Source organism: Meles meles, chromosome 1, assembly GCF_922984935.1.
Source record: "Meles meles chromosome 1, mMelMel3.1 paternal haplotype, whole genome shotgun sequence".
Taxonomy (NCBI): domain Eukaryota; kingdom Metazoa; phylum Chordata; class Mammalia; order Carnivora; family Mustelidae; genus Meles; species Meles meles.
Window position 1 is genome coordinate 151,476,121 of NC_060066.1, and position 16,602 is coordinate 151,492,722.

At 39.9% G+C, this 16,602-nt stretch overlaps 1 protein-coding gene across 3 annotated transcripts in view; it reads left to right on the forward strand.

Moving 5' to 3' along the window:
* Positions 1-213: 213 nt before the first annotated feature.
* USP33 (ubiquitin specific peptidase 33) overlaps positions 214-16,602 on the forward strand; it is a 57,370-nt gene continuing 40,981 nt past the window's right edge. For 2 of the 3 annotated variants that reach the window (XM_046014722.1, XM_046014738.1), the window contains exon 1: positions 214-411. The gene's annotated coding sequence lies outside the window, so the exon portion shown is untranslated. Of the gene's footprint in view, positions 412-13,272; positions 13,487-16,602 lie in introns of all 3 variants that reach the window. The other variant, XM_046014729.1, reaches the window with a different exon arrangement.

Below are 16,602 nucleotides of genomic sequence, written 5' to 3' on the forward strand. Positions count from 1 at the left end.
AGCCCGAAGCCTAAAACTGCTCTGCATGTACTGGGTCCCGGCGCTGGAGCTACTCTCTAACAGCCGGCGGTGAGGGCAGGCCGGGGTCTCCGCACCTGGGCCCAGCTACCGCGGCCACGCCCCAGGGGCGGGGCGGTTTAATCCCGGTAGCTCCGCCCCTTCCCGCCCTACCGCGACGCCCCAGACGCCTGCGGCGTCCGCGGAGACACCGGAAGGAGCTGCGGCTGCTGCGGGAAGTGGCCGGTGCGGGAGGCGGGGATCCCGCGGGCATCGCTGCGGAGCCGTTTCCCGGCCTTCCTGACGCGACACCTCCCCTCTCCGAATCCCGGGGAGTGAAAGAGGATTTTGCGGAGGTGCGGCCTCAGGCCACCGTTAGCCGCGCTGGCGGGGTCCGCGGGGAAGGCCGTGGAGGTGAGCGCGGCGCTCCTGGGAGGGGCGCGGGGCCGGAGGGCTCTTCGCCTGCCGCCGGGGGCCAGTCTCGGTTCTCGCTCCCGCGCTCTGGGGCTGCAGCCGCTGCAGTGGCCTCTTTTTCTTGTTCTGGGGTGGTGGTGGGCGCGCGGGCGAGATGAAGGCCTAGGTCTCTGTGCTCTGCGTTACAGGAATGATCTGGTGGCCGCCACGGCGGGGATCGACGAAAGACGCAAGTCAGTCGTAGGTTTAAGGAAGGGTCCCCAGGGGAGTGTCCCCTGGGAAGCGGGAGGCTAGAGGGGGAGGCGGATCCCCGAGACGGGCCCCGCTCCTGTCCATGGTGTCCCCTCTGGTTTTCCAGTCCTCTACGGTGGGCGCAGATGATTGGAAGCCCCGCAGCGCGCTGGCTCCCAGGTCCTGCTTTCGCTTTGCGGCGCAGTTGAGGTGCTCGGACCTATTCATGCAGCCCCAAAGCCCCGTTATTCATTGTTATTAACGGGAAAGTCCTAGGTGCCGCCGTCCCTGGAATTTCTCTTCGATCAGTATTTGACCCATGTTGTTTTAGAGGTTACAGTCTGTCCATCTGCAGCTTTTGTTTGTCTCAAATTTCCATAGTGTGTAGTTTCCCAGACTTTTACTCATATATTTTCCAAGTAACAAAATATTTTTCATTTGAATGTTTACAGAGTGCAGGTTGAGCTATTGTTTGAGAATCTTCTAGGTGTTTTGCACTCAACATTTTCTTATAATTAGCCTTGGGCCTGGAAAATTGGGCCAGAGGGTAAAATCCTACCCGGAACATGCATAGGCTCTAAACTGAGGACGAATTTTACCACAAGGCTCTCTATATTTCTTGCTTGAGATGTATAGAATTATATAATTTTTAAAAGTTTAATTAGATTATTTTTCCTTTAAGAAAAGCCTGTTTAAAAAATAATGATGTTGTCTTTGATCCATTTCTAGTTGAGGCGATTTTATCATTTGGGAAGGTCTGACCAAATCAGATAATAAACTCTTTTACTTGAACTTAATACAAATATTATTAATGAATTCATGATACTAAAATAAAGGGAAAAGTAGGAATCTTATTGATAGGAAGTGTTAATTTTAAAAGAAGGTAACAATAATAGTTACATTATGCTGGCAAATTTGGGTTGTTTCATTTAGTTTGGTAGGATTGGAAGAAAAGGACCATATGAAAAGTATTCCAGGAATAAAATATTTGACCTTCTGTATGCAAGAGGTATAGTCTACTTAAGATTGCATCTTATTTTTGATCTCATTTATTGCCATCTTTCACTTTTTTGTCTTTCATAAACTACCAATAACCAAATAACAGTGCAGTTTAATGGCATTAGCTTGTAGTAGTTTATTTTAAATATATGAAGTTCTGAGTTGAGATCATTTTTAATTTTTATGCATTGCTGTTAGAATTTTCAATGACCTTTCACATGTGCAATCTTAGTTGAACCTCATGCCAAGTCTCTGAATTAGGAATGCCAAGAAGTGGTCTTTTCTCGTGACAAAAGCATTTCAAAATTGTGTAAGGATCAGAACTTCTTAAAGCCTGAAATAATCTTGCTGAAGTAACCTTTGATAAAAATTGGAATTCAAATAGATACTAGAACACTGTGAATTATAAAATAAGACTGTGGATTCTGCAGGAAAATGAAGTACATAAATGATGAAAGATTTTTTAAAAAAAGATTTTATTTATTTATTTGACAGACAGATCACATGTAGGCAGAGAGGCAGGCAGAGAGAGGGGGAAGCAGGCTCCCCGCTGAGCAGATGCCTGGCTTGATACCAGGACCCTGAGATCATGACCCCAGCCGAAGGCAGAGGCTTAACTCACTGAGCTGCCCAGGCGCCCCTATGATGGAAGATTTTTGGTAAGAAATGTGAAATATGGACATCTTTTAAAAAGAAAGTATTAAGTAACAGCATTTTTTAAAAAGTTTTAATTATTTAAGTAGCCTAAGCCAAACGTGGAGCTTGAATTCACAACCTGAAGATCAATAGCGACATGCTCCTCTGACGGAGCCAGACAGATGCCCCAGTAACAGCTCCTTCTTTAGTGCAGTTTTTAAAGTTTTTTTTTTTTTTTTTTTTGAGTTTGCATGTGATGGCAAGAGCATTTTGATAAATAAGGTAGTTCCAAAGAATCTAAAATAAGTGCAGTGGTATAATCATCTATAAAAAGGAGCATGAGTTTTGTATAGTATAGTATATATATATATATATATGGTATATATATATTAAGATAACTTTTATCTTTATTATTATTATGTTTTTAAAGTGAGCTCTGTGCTCATCGTGGGGGTTGAACTCATGACTCTGAGATCGAGTCCCATGCCCCACTGAAATGAGGCAGCCAGGTTCTCTGAGAACTGATACTTTAAAAATTGTGCATGTATCAAAATAAAGTTATTTTAAAAGACAAGTAAGTAAACATCTGTAAGTTTACCAGGGAAACCCCTTTGGAAACTAAAAAGAATGAATGGTGGTTTCTGCCTTCAGAGAACTTAGAGTCAAACTTGTAATCAAGTAGGCTAGTTTTTTTTTTTTTTTTTTTTTCCCACTGCTACTGTAAGTGTCTTACAACCAGGAATTTAGGCGAGGGAAACTTACTTATAATTGAGTGGTAGATATGGTGTTTGAGATATGTGAGCTTTGAAAGGTTTTCAACAGGGAAATATTGTAGGACATTTCTAAAATAAAAAGATAATTGGGTTCCTGGAAGATAGAAGTTATGTTTAAGAAAGGATCAGTAGAACAATTTGGCTGATAGTAAGTTATGCATTATGTAATTTAGTAATAGGAGATGAAAAAAACAAATTATGAAAGACTTCATTAAAGGTGTTTGATCAGAAGAGGTATGTATTCCATATGAATATAGATTGAGTTGTAATTGGGAGAAGATGAGACCAGGAGATTCCTTGGGCAGCTTTAGGTAGATATCTGTAGCATTACTTTTGTGGTCCTTGTAGTTTCTCTGAAGTGCTATCTTGAAAGCAGGCCTTTAGATAAAAACATTGGTGCAGAGGTGTCTGGCTGGCTCAGTTGGTAGAACATGTGAATCTTGATCTTAGGGTCATGAGTTTGGGCCCCATGTTAAGTAAAGTTACTTAAATTAAAAACAACAGAAAGACATGGGTTCAGGTGAGATGCTGGAAGCCGCAGTGAGGGAGTGGGTAAAGAGTTAAGGAAGGGGAAAAAAGGCAGTGAATGGGGTCTGGTGTGTGTGCAGCGGGGCATTAGTCCTGTGAAGATTTTTGTAGAACTGCTTCAGAATTGTCCTATCAAATGAAGGGAAGTTGAGTTTTTCCCCTTACTGCCAGATCTCTTATAGCTCTAATCATTGAAAATCTTCACCACTGATTGGGATTACTAATGCTAACTTTCTCCAGTTAACATAAAAAAGAAAGGATTCCTCATACATAAAAGAAAGGATCATTATGTCCAAATATCTGGAACACATATATCAAGTCTGCCAACCTTTGTCTTCTGTCTAAACATCCTTACTTGAATTGTTTTATGTAGTAGTTAATATTTTATTATTATCTCACTCTGTTCAAAGCACTTGATATGTGTTTTTCTTTTTTTTCTTTTTAAAGATTTATTTATTTGAGAGAGAGTATATACACAACCATGCTGGAGTCAGGGGAGGGGAAGAGGGAGAGAATATTCAAGCAGACTCCCTGCTAAGTGCAGAACCTGAGGCAGCTGGATCTCAAGACCCATGAGATTGTGACCTCAGCCGAAATAGAGTCAGAGGCTTCACAGACTGTGCCTCCCCAGTGCCCCAGCACTTTATATGTACTTTATATATACTCCAGAACTTCATGAGGTAGATATTTATGCTCATTCCAGTTTTTTAGATGAGGGAATTGAAGCACAGAGAAATAACTTAATCTCCAGTCAGAAACCTAGGACATAGAACCCATGTAGCCTTGTTCCAGGAAATACTCTTAGCCACAGTGTTGTCTTATCGGATAGTTTTCAAATTATTTATTTTTAAGGATTTCTTTGGAAGGTATTCTTACTCTGTAGCTTTTAGTATTCTTCATAAATAAAATATCCCAGATATAATCTAGTTAATTTTTTTAGAAAAGATTTTATTTATTTATGACAGAGGTAGCAAGAGAGAACACAAGCATGGGGGAGCTGGAGGGGGAGAAGTAGGCTCCCCACTGAGCAGGGAGCCCGATATGGGGCTTGATTACAGGACACTGGGATCATGACCTGAGCTGAAGGCAGTCATTTAGGGACTGAACAACCCAGTTGCCCTATAGTCTAGTTTGTGAGTATGATAAGGCTGATTACTCTTTTTTATTTTTATTTATTTATTTTTTTTATTTTAAATTTTTTTTAAAGATTTTATTTATTTACTTGACAGAGAGAGATCACAAGCAGACAGAGAGGCAGGCAGAGAGAGAGAGAGGGAAGCAGGCTCGCTGCTGAGCAGAGAGCCCGATGCGGGACTCGATCCCAGGACCCTGAGATCATGACCTGAGCCGAAGGCAGCGGCTTAACCCACTGAGCCACCCAGGCGCCCCTGATTACTCTTTTTATTCTAAAACCTTTTGATAAATTGAGTAAGAATTGCACTGTTGTTCCATGCATCTGCCTAGAGTCTGGATTCTAAACACTTGAAACACTTTTAGTGTCACTTTAAGATTCTGTGAACCCTGATATAGAATATGGTATGATCATCTTTGTTAATTTTACTTTATTTTTCCGAATAGTTTATTTCTTCTTTAAAAACTATTACTTTCAGGGACACCTGGGTGGCTCAGATGGTTAAGTGTCTGCCTTCGGGTCAGGTCCTGATCTCCAGGTCCTGGGATCAGCCCCTCTTCAGTCTCCCCGCTCAGTGGGGAGCCTGCCTCTCCCTCTCCCCCTGGCTCTCCCCACTACTTGTACTCTCTCTCGAATAAATGAAATCTTAAAAAGAGAACAACTATTTTCAGTTAATTTTTTTTATCGTTTTTAACTTTAATTTCAGTATAGTTTAACATATAATGGTATATTAGTTTCAGGCGTACAATGTAGCGATTCAAAATTCTGTACATCCTAAGTGTACTCTCTACTCTCCACTATCTATAAGAAACATTCACAGTTAAAATGTGGGGCTTAAATTTACAACCCTGAGATTAAGAATTGCATACTCTACCTACTGAGCCAGCCAGGCACCCCTAAGAAGCTTAGTTTTTATAATTTTATAACTAGATTTCACAAGCCTGCCTTCTGTGCCTTTATCCAGATTTTTGTTAAAAATACAAACAGTTCTGCCACCTGCTAGTAAAGACTTACTGGATTTGTATCAATCTTCTCTAAAACTATTAAATTATTTACCAGTTTTCCTGAAGTAATTTTTTTCTCATGGTTGCTTGAATCTGACTTTATAAATAGCTTTACCTTTTAGAATAGACTAGACAATGGAATGTAGACAGTTTCTCAATATTAAAAGGTTCTTATTAGGCCACCAACTATGTCCTGTTTTGTGACAAATAATAATAACATAGGTCCCTATGCTTTTCCTAAAATTTGAATATGTGCTCTTCTTGTTATTTGGATGGCACGGGCAGAATTTTGGGCATGAAACTTGATTGTACTGCCAAGGTATTCCCTCTTTCCCCCAGCTTAAAAGTAGTATCTTTAGAAGCAGTTTTGAATCTGTAGATGGGCAATTGAGCTGTAAATTATAGAACATGAATTCAACCAGGAACATTTTTTTAGTTGGGGTTATTGCCATCATAATAAGGCTGAGAAAATTTCAATTAAGTCTAGTTAGGGTGGTTGGAGGAGAAGGTTGCCAGATAAAAGATTGCCAAAGTAAGGACAAATTGAGGTCAGTTATGGAAAGCCTTAATTTCCATACAGAACTTGAATTTTCTTGTGCTCCCTGGTGATTCCTATCCTGTGAACCACAAGCTTCTAGAGGAATCTCAGAGTTTTGTGGGATCTACATTTACATACTGAACGAAAGGCATTTTCATGTACATTTATTTTCACTGCCTTTGTGTGGTCTGTCTTTTCTAATGCCTAGTACCTGTCTTCCCTGGACAAACTGTCAGACCAGAGTGAGAGTATGCATGCTGCCTTTCTTTTGGTATACATTGGAGAAGAAATTGAAGTAGCTTGAACCCCTGTTGCCTTGCCCTATTGTGTCTAAATATCCTACTCTCAATAAATCTTTATCAAAAAAAGGAATAAAAGAATGATTTTGTTTTCATAGTGAATTAATTGAGTAAAACTAGGTAACTAGAATATTAAGAGCCTTCTGTTTAGGTAGTGTTATGTTTAATTATAAGGAACACTAAATTGCCTTGGTACAAATTACTAGCTTTTGTTTATATGCACTAGTTCTCATTAAATTGTTTAGATACCAAAAAGTTAATACCAGACACCAGAACAGAGAGTACTTAATCTTTCCCCAGTCTTCATTTCTTTGCTCTGAAGCAAAAGAGTACGTATCCTTCAATAACTATATATATATATTTTTTTAAGATTTTTTTTTTTTTAATTTATTAGACAGAGAGAGATCACAAGTAGACAGAGAGGCAGGCAGAGAGAGTGAGAGGGAAGCAGGCTCCCTGCTGAGCAGAGAGCCCGATGCGGGACTCGATCCCAGGACCCTGAGACCATGACCTGAGCCGAAGGCAGCGGCTTAAACCACTGAGCCACCCAGGCACCCCCAATAACTATATTTTTATAGAAGGTCTACATCCAGATACATTGTGCTATAATGCAGGTTTTAAATTTTTACTTTAGTGGTTTCATATAGTATGTATTATTCTGTATCTTCCTTTTTTTCTAACCCAACATTGTGTACTTTAGATCTATCCCTGTTGATAAATTATCCATCCATTTCAAGATCAAACTGTTGTGTAGTATTTATTTGTGAACGTACCTTTATATATCCATTCTTCTGGTGATGGACTTAAAACATTTTTTTCTGGACTTAAAACATTTTAAAATCAAAAGCAAGATTAAAACTATCTAGAAAGCAATAAGAAGATTTCTGTTTAATTGGCCAACATTGGTATTTAGAGGAAAATGGATACTAATTAAATACTTTCATTAAGTAAAAAAAAAAAAAAGGAAATTAGTTCCCATATTTAGGGATTAAGAAAATAAAACCAAAACCAAGTAGGACATGGAAATTAAAGATAAAACTGTAATTAATGGAGTTGGAAACAACAGAACAAAAATAGTGGAAAGAATATATTGCAAAGCTGATTCTTTGCAAAGACCAATGAACTAGATGAACACTTGTAGAAGAAAAAAAGGAATGAGAAAGGAAACATCAAAGACACATGTATAGGAGAGATTAATGGACTGTTACATGCAGATTTTTTAAAAAAGATTTTATTTATCAGAGAGTGCACACGCGCACAAGTAGACAGTGGTGGCAAAGACGGAGAGAGAAGCAGGCTCCCCGCTGAGCAAGGAGCCCGATGCGGGACTTGATTCCAGGACTCTGGGATCACGACCTGAGCCGAAGGCAGCGGATTAACCGATTGAGCCACCCAGGCGTCCCATGTTATGCAGATTTTGACAATATTACATGCATGCTACGATGTCAGGTTGAAAATTGAAAGGGCATGCATGATTTAATAGCAAAATATAAGTTAGTAAATTTGATCCAAGAAGTGAAAAACTTGAATTGACCCATTCCCACTAAAGGGTCAAGATGATTGAAGGTATATCCTCCGAAGATGCACCATAGCAGATAATTGCACAACTGAGTTTCATTTAATTTGTAAAGAACATACAACAATGATAAATAATACAACCTTTTCTATGGTATAGAAGATGCAAAGCTACTGAATGCATTCTGTGAAGCATACATACTTTTATCCCTGATAAAAATGTTACCCAAAAGAGTCAATTGCACTTGCAGAATTTCTAAATACAGTATTAGCCAATAGAATCTAAATATGAAGCAACAGACTAATAGTACATTTTGACCCATAGGGGTATACCAATGCAAGGATCATTCGTATCAAATCTGTTAATAGGTTATATCAATGGATGAAGTAAGGAGTATAGTAAATCATCAGCTGCTGAGAAGACATTTAATAAACTTCATTAAGATCACTTCTCGTGTGCCTGGGTGGCGCAGTTAACTGGGCATCTGCCTTCGGCTCAGGTCATGATTCCAGAGTCCCAGGATCGAGCCCCATGTTGGGCTCCCTGCTCAGTGGGGAGTCTTCTTTTCCCTCTCTGTCTGACCCTTCCCCTGCTCCTTCTGTCTTTCACTCACTCACTCTTCTCAAATAAATAAATAAAAATCTTTTTTTTTTTTTAAAGATTTTATTTATTTATTTGACAAAGATCACAAGTAGGCAGAGAGGCAGGCAGAGAGAGAGGAGGAAGCAAGCTCCCCGCTGAGCGAAGATTCCCGACATGGGGCTCCATCTCAGGACCCTGGATCATGACCTGAGCTGAAGGCAGAGGCTTTAACCCACTGAGCCACCCAGGCGCCCCAATAAATAAAAATCTTAAAAAAAAAAAAAAAAAGACCATTTCTATTTAGATGTGTGCCTTGTTGGCTTATTCAGTAGAGCATACGACTCTTGATCTTGGGGTTGTGAGTTCAAGCCCTAGGTTGGGCTTAGAAAAAATCAAAGTAAATTAAGAATAGGAGGAAATTATAGCAAATATCTTAAATGGCTAAACCATTAAAATAAGGACCCAGAAATGAATGCTCAAAATCACTTTTTTTTAACATTGCCTTAGAGATTCTAGTAAATGCATTAAAACAGTAACGTTAAATAATTAGTATCAATGTTGGAAAACGAGGTAAAACTATCATGTTTTCCAATGTATTCAGAGAATAGCCAAGGAAGCTGGAAAGGAATAGTGAAGGAGGAATGTCTTACAGTTACCAAAATACTCTGCATTTTGTGTATTCAGATTAAATATGGTATTGGCATAAGTACCTTAGTAAAACCAAATGAAGGATTCAGAAATATATGCAAGTGTAATAAAGGTAAAGATAGTATTACAATTCATGGGTCATTGGTAGATTGTGTAGTAAGTGGTGCTGGTACAACTGTCTGCCCATCAGGAAGAAAGTAAAATTGGGTTCCTGTCTTAAGATAAACCCCAGGTGGATTAAAGCCTTGTTTAGGGGTACCAGGGTGGCTCAGTGGGTTAAAGCCTCTGCCTTCCGCTCAAGTCATGATCCCAGGGTCCTGGGATCAAGCCCCACATCAGGCTCTCTGCTCAGCAGGGAGCCTGCTTCCTCCTCTCTCTCTCTGCCTGCCCTCGGCCTACTTGTGATCTCTCTCTCTCTCAAATAAATCTTTTAAAAAATATTTAAGGTTATTCTACAGTTTTAGCTACATAGACTAGGAAATTTTAAGATTAGAAACTCAAGCTATTATAAGAAACATGTTTGATTTTATAAAAATTAAACCCTTTGGGGCGCCTGCGTGGCTCAGTGGGTTGAGCCTCCGCCTTCGGCTCAGGTCATGATCTCTGGGTCGTGGGATCGAGCCCCGCATCGGGCTCTCTGCTCAGTGGGAAGCCTGCTTCCCCCACCTCTCTCTGCTTGTCTCTCTGCCTACTTGTGATCTCTCTCTCTGTGTCAAATAAATAAATAAAATCTTAAAAAAAATTAAACCCTTTAATGATAAAGGTTACTGTAAGAAAGTTAACAGTATGGTTACTAAGACAGACATAAGGTAGTGGACTAGCATAGAGTCCATAAATAACCTTCATATAGATGGTCAAATGTTTTTTGACAAGAGTGCCAAGACTGTTTAAAGTGGGGAGAAAGTCTTTTCAACAAAGGGAACTGGGCAAATTATATACCCATATGCAAACATATGAAGTTGGATGTTTACCTTACACCACATAGAAAAATTGACTTGAGTGGATGAAAGACCTAAGCATAAGAACTAAAACTCTTAGAAGAAAACATTTGTGACATTGGATTTGGCAGTGATTCCTTGGATATGACCCCAAAAGCATAGCAACAAAGATAAATAGATAAATTTAACTATATCATATTAAAAGCGGTGCCTCAGAGGGCACAGTCAAGAGAGTGAAAAGGCAACCTGTAGGGACACCTGGGTGGCTCAGGGAGTTAAAGCCTCTGCCTTCGGCTCAGGTCATGATCCCAGGGTCCTGGGATTGAGCCCCGCATCGGGCTCTCTGCTCAGTGGGGAGTCTGCTCCCCCCCCCCCATCTGCCTCTCTGCCTGCTTGTGATCTCTGTCTGTCAAATAAATAAATAAAATCTTAAAAAAAAAAAAAGGCAGCTTTCTATGGAATGGGTGAAAATATACTACAAGTCATATGTCTGATAAGGACTTAAATACCCAGAATATGTAAAGGATTCCTAAACTCAACAATAAAAAGAAATGAACAACCCAATTAAAAGCAGAAAGGAGTTGACTTTCTCCAAAGAAGGTATATAAATAAATGGCTAATGAATACATGAAAAGGTAGCATTACTAATCATTAGGGAAATGCAAATCAAAACCACAGTGAGATCACCTCACACCTATTAGGATAGCTACTATCAAAAAACAAGAAAAAAAAAAACAAACAGAAAAGTAAGGTTTGGTGAGGATGTGGAGAAATTGGAACCCTTGTTCCAATGGCTTCCAAAGGCTTCCGATGGGTTCCAATGGACTGGGAATGTAAAGTGGTATATCCACTATGGCTGCTGGTATATATGTATACATGTAGTATGGTGATTCCTCAAAAACTTAAAAACAGAATTACCATATGATCCAGCGATTTTTTTTTTTTGAAAGATTTTATTTATTGGGCAGACAGCAAGAGCAGGAACACAAGCAGAGGAGTGGGGAGGGAAAGCATGCTTCCCGCTGGGCAGGGAGCCTGACTCGGGGCTCGATCCCAGGACCCTGAGATCATGCCCTGAGCTGGAGGCAGATGCCCAACCATCTGAGCCATCCCAGCATTTTTTTTAAAGTTAATTTATTTAAGTAAATCTCCCACCCAATGTGGGACTGAAAGTCAGAACCTTAAGATAAGAGTTGCGCGCTCTACCAACTGAGTCAGCCAGGTATCCCCGTCCAGGAATTTCACTTCTGGATATCTACCCAAAAGAAATAAAAGCAAGGACTTGAGATAGTTGTACAGCTGTGTTCGTGGTAACATTATTCACAATAGCCAAAAGTTGGAAGCAACCCAAAGTCCAATGATGGGTGAATGAATTAACAAAATGTATATACACACACCACTGAATGTTATTCAGCCTGGAAAAGAAGGAAATTCTGATATGCTTACAAAATGGATGAATCTTTAGAACATTAGGCTAAGTAAAATAATGTCATCACAAAGACATACTGTATAATTCCACTGTAAACGTCTTTGGACCCCCAGACTAGTCAAATACATAGAGAAAAGTAGAATGGTGGTTGCCTAGGGCTGATGGGAGGTTGAATGGAGAGCTCCTATTTAATGACTGTGGAGTTTCAGTTTTGCAAGTTGAAAAGAGTTCTGGATATTGGTTTACAACAATGTGAAAGTTGTACAATGTTGGTTGTACAACAGTGTGAATGTTGTGTAGTGTTGCTCAACTGTACACTTAGAAATGGCTCTAAAATGATAAATCTGTATTTCATCAAAAAATTTTTTTTTTAAATATTTTGTTTATTTGACAGAGAGAAATCACAAATAGGCAGAGGCAGGCAGAGAGAGAGGAGGAAGCAGGCTCCCTGCGGAGCAGAGAGCCCGATGTGGGGCTCGATCCCAGGACCCTGGGATCATGACCCGAGCTGAAGGCAGAGGCTTTAACCCACTGAGCCACTCAGGCGCCCCTATTTCATCAAAATTTAAAACTTAAGAAACAAGTCGTTTGAAAAAATATTTGCAGTGTAGAAATTCTATTCGAATCCAGAAGATAGGGTTAATTTTACAAGAATAGATTATGGACCCAGTAGTAAAAAAAAAAAAATAAAGGCAAAGGTCAAAGAAGCAGTTAATAAAAGAGCAAATCTAGGAGTCCATAAAACTTAGGAAAAGGCACTCAAACTCACTGATTGTCAAGTAATACAAATTAAAGTACTAGTGAATTCTTTTTTTTTAAAGATTTTATTTATTTATTTGATAGAGATCACAAGTAGGCAGAGAAGCAGGCAGAGAGGAAGGGAAGCAGGCTGCCTGCTGAGCAGAGAGCCTGACGCGGGGCTTGATCCCAGGACTCTGAGATCATGACCTGAGCCAAAGGCAGAGGCTTTAACCCACCGAGCCACCCAGGTGCCCCAGTACTAATGAATTCTAACAATGTGCCTATTAAATGGTAAAAGTAAAAACACTTTCTGTTTTGTTTTTGCTAGTACAGAAAATGGTGTTGCTGTGCAGAAAATGGTATATTCATTCCCTTATTAGTGGAGATGAGAGTTGTATAATTTTTGAAATGGGATCTTGCGAAGTCTGTTTTTACAAACTGGTCCGTATTAAGATTATGTGGTTTTTTTAACGCTTTTGTTTTTTTAAGTAATCTTTATGCGTAATGTAGGGCTTAAACTCAGACTCTCAGGTTCAAGAGTCTCACATACTGCTGACTGAACCCGCCAAGAATCCCAAGATCATATGGTTATTTTTAATGGCAGAATATGGAAACAAAGAGAATATTCATCTGTAGAAGAATTAATTGAATAATTTATGCATTGCATGCATCATGACATATGTGTATCCAAGAAAAAGCTGAGAGGGAGGGATGTCTGTATTGTTGGCCAAAAAAGGCCATATAGGCCTCTATTTCTATATTTGAATTGAGCATGAAAAGATTTTGAAGCACATATGTAGGTTTTGTAGTGCAGATATGCTGGTAATAAATTCTTTCAGCATTTTTATTTTGTTTTATTTTTTTCAGAGATTTTTTATTTGAGAGAGTGAGCAGAGCATGCTGGAGAGAACATGAGGGGGTGCTGCGGAGGGAGAAGGAGAAGCAGACTCCCCACTGAGCAGAAAGCCTGAGGCAGGCTCAATCCCAGGATCCTGGGATCCTGGGATCATGACCTGAGCCCAAGGCATGACAAGGATGACTAAGCCATCCAGGCATCCCACTTTCAGCGTTTTTATAAGAGGTTCTTATTTTGCCTTTATTTAGAAAGCTGTTTTCCTAGGTATGGAGTAGTGATTTGACAGTGATCTTTCAATACTGTACATGTTTCTCCTCTATCTTCTGCCTTGCTTTGTTCCTAGGATACGTTATTGGCCTTTCTTGGCTACTTCGAAGATAGTGTTTTTATTACTGGTTTTAACAAACTTCTTTGTTTTCAGCCACACCTAACCTGTCAGGCAGCCCCATGGAGGGTGTGGTGGGGAATCCAGTAGCCTGCACTGTCCCCTTTAAGTGATTTGTTTTTGATGTGCCATGGTGTAATTTTCATGTGTCTTGTGCTTTGAGTTCGTTGTGTTGCTTTAATTTGTACGATTTTAGTGTTCATCAGATTTATACTTTTGCACCCAGCCGAGTGATACTCTCATTTAATTTTCTCAGTCTTTTTCTGTATTACAATTTGTAGTGTAGTTTCTCTTTAAAATGTGCATCTTTGGGGCACCTGGGTGGCTCAGTTGGTAGAGTATCTGACTCTTGATCTCAGCTCAGGGCTTGATCTCACACCATGCACTCAAGCTGTGTATTGGGCTCCAGCTGGGCCTGGGGCCTACTGAATGAATGAATGAATGATAAATAAAGTGTATCCTTTAGGGGCGCCTGGGTGGCTCAGTGGATTAAGCCGCTGCCTTCGGCTCAGGTCATGATCTCAGGGTTCTGGGATCGAGTCCCGCATCGGGCTCTCTGCTCTGCAGGGAGCCTGCTTCCTCCTCTCTCTCTGCCTGCCTCTCTGCCTACTTGTGATCTCTCTCTCTGTCAAATAAATAAATAAAATCTTTAAAAAAAAAATAAAAAAATAAAGTGTATCCTTTATCCTGTCATCTGTGTTATTTCTGGATCTCTTTTTTTTTCCTTGCTGAGGATCTGATTTTTCTTCATTTATCTTGTAATTTTTTTGAATTATAAAAGATTTTATAACTGAATGATGACAAAATATGATACAGAGCAACATAAATATGGTTACTGCCCCATGGACATCTTCGTAGCACAGGGGCATTTCAAGAGAGTGGTCTTAAGACATCAGATGGGTGCCTTGAAAACGAGGGCAGATGAACAGGAGATGTACAGTCATGCTGGACAAAATTGTTTCTCAATACTTTTTTTTAGTGTTTTTTTTTTTTAAGTTAAATTCAATTAATTAACATGTAATGTATTCTTGGTTTCAGAGGTAGAGTTCAGTGATCCATTAGTCTTATGTAATACCCAGTGCTCAGTATATCACGTGTCCTCCTTAATGTTCATTACCAAGTTGCCCCAATCCCCCACTCCCCTCCCTGGAGGGAAATAAACCCTCAGTTTATTTCCTATGCTTATTAGAGTCTCTCTGGTTTGTCTCCCTCTCTGATTTTGTCTTGTTTTACTTTTTCGTCTCTTCCCCTATGATCCTTTGCCTTATTTTTCAAAATCCATATATTAGTGAGATTATATGATAATTGTCTTTCTTTGATTGACTTATTTTGGTTCGCATAATACTCTAGTTCCATCCACGTCAAGGCAGATGGCAAGATTTCATTTTATTAATTGCTGAATAGTATCCCATTGTATATATATACCGTATCTTCTTTTTTTTTTTTATACCACATCTTCTTTATCCATTCATCTGTTGGAGATCTGGGCTTTGGCCATAGTGTGACTATTATGGACATTGCTGCTATAAGCATTGGGGTGTAGGTGCCCCTTTGGATCACTACATTTGTATCTTTGGGGTGAATATCCAGCATTGCAATTGCTGGGTCATAGGGTAGCTCTATTTTCAACTTTTTGAGGAAATGCCATACTGTTTTCCAGAGTGGCTGTACCAGCTTGCATTCCTGTCTTGTAATTTTTTTTTTTTTTTAAGATTTTATTTATTTGACAGAGAGAGATCACAAGTAGGCAGAGAGAAAGGCAGAGAGAGGGGGAAGCAGGCTCCCTGCCGAGCAGAGAGCCCAATTCGGAGCTCAATCCCAGGACCCTGGGATCATGACCTGAGCGGAAGGCAGAGGGTTTAACCCACTGAGCCACCCAGGCGCCCCTCCTGTCTTGTAATTTTTTTTTTTTTTTTAAAGATTTTATTTATTTATTTCACAGAGAGAGATCACAGTAGGCAGAGAGGCAGGCAGAGAGAGAGAGAGAGAGGGAAGCAGGCTCCCTGCTGAGCAGAGAGCCCGATGCGGGACTCGATCCCAGGACCCCGAGATCATGACCTGAGCCGAAGGCAGCGGCTTAAACCACTGAGCCACCCAGGCGCCCCCTGTCTTGTAATTTTTGATTGGATGCCAGACATGGCCATTATTACTGTATTGTCTGGTGCTGTTTTTTTGTTTGTTTGTTTGTTTGTTTTTTTATTTCCTTAAATATCCTTAGGTTTGTTCTGGGACACAGTTAAGTGTCTTGGGAGTAGTTTGGCACTGTAATACTTCTTTTGAGCTTTTAAAAGGCAGAACAAAAGTAGTTTTAGTCTAGGGGTACTTTATTTCCTATTACTGAAGAAATACCCTCTGAGTACTTTATTCCTTCTATATTATGAAGGCTTTAAACTGTTACTGTTGGGGGGGGGCACAGACAGATCTGTGTTGGCTGTGAGGATTGTTCTACCTATTCCTTTCCAGTACTTTCCCTTGCTTCGGGTAGTTTAATCACATGTACATGCATGCTTATCAGTTCTCAGCTGAAAACCTAACAGTAGCCCTCTACAAATCTCTTGAGTTTATTTCGTTGTTTCTTCTCTGTTACTCTGCCTTATGAATTCTAGCCCCCTTGGCCTTTCTGCATTTTCAGTTCTGTCCCTTCAACTCAAGGAGATTGCTGGACTCTGGGTTTTCTCCTATATATACTATGGCCTAGAAGTTCTTTCTAGGCAGTAAGGTGGGGTAGTTGTCATGTTGCCTATTGTCTGACGTTTGATAACCATTGTTTTATATACATTGTCTGGCTTTTTAGTTTATTAAGGTGAGAGTGTAAATCTGTTTCCTGTTACTAGTATGCTGCTAGTATGAAAACGAATGTTCCTGTAGAGATAATTGGTTGAGAAGAAAGAAATATCTAAGCACAAAAGGAAGTGAGAGGTGGGGAAGATTACCAGATGTCCTAAAACATAAGTAA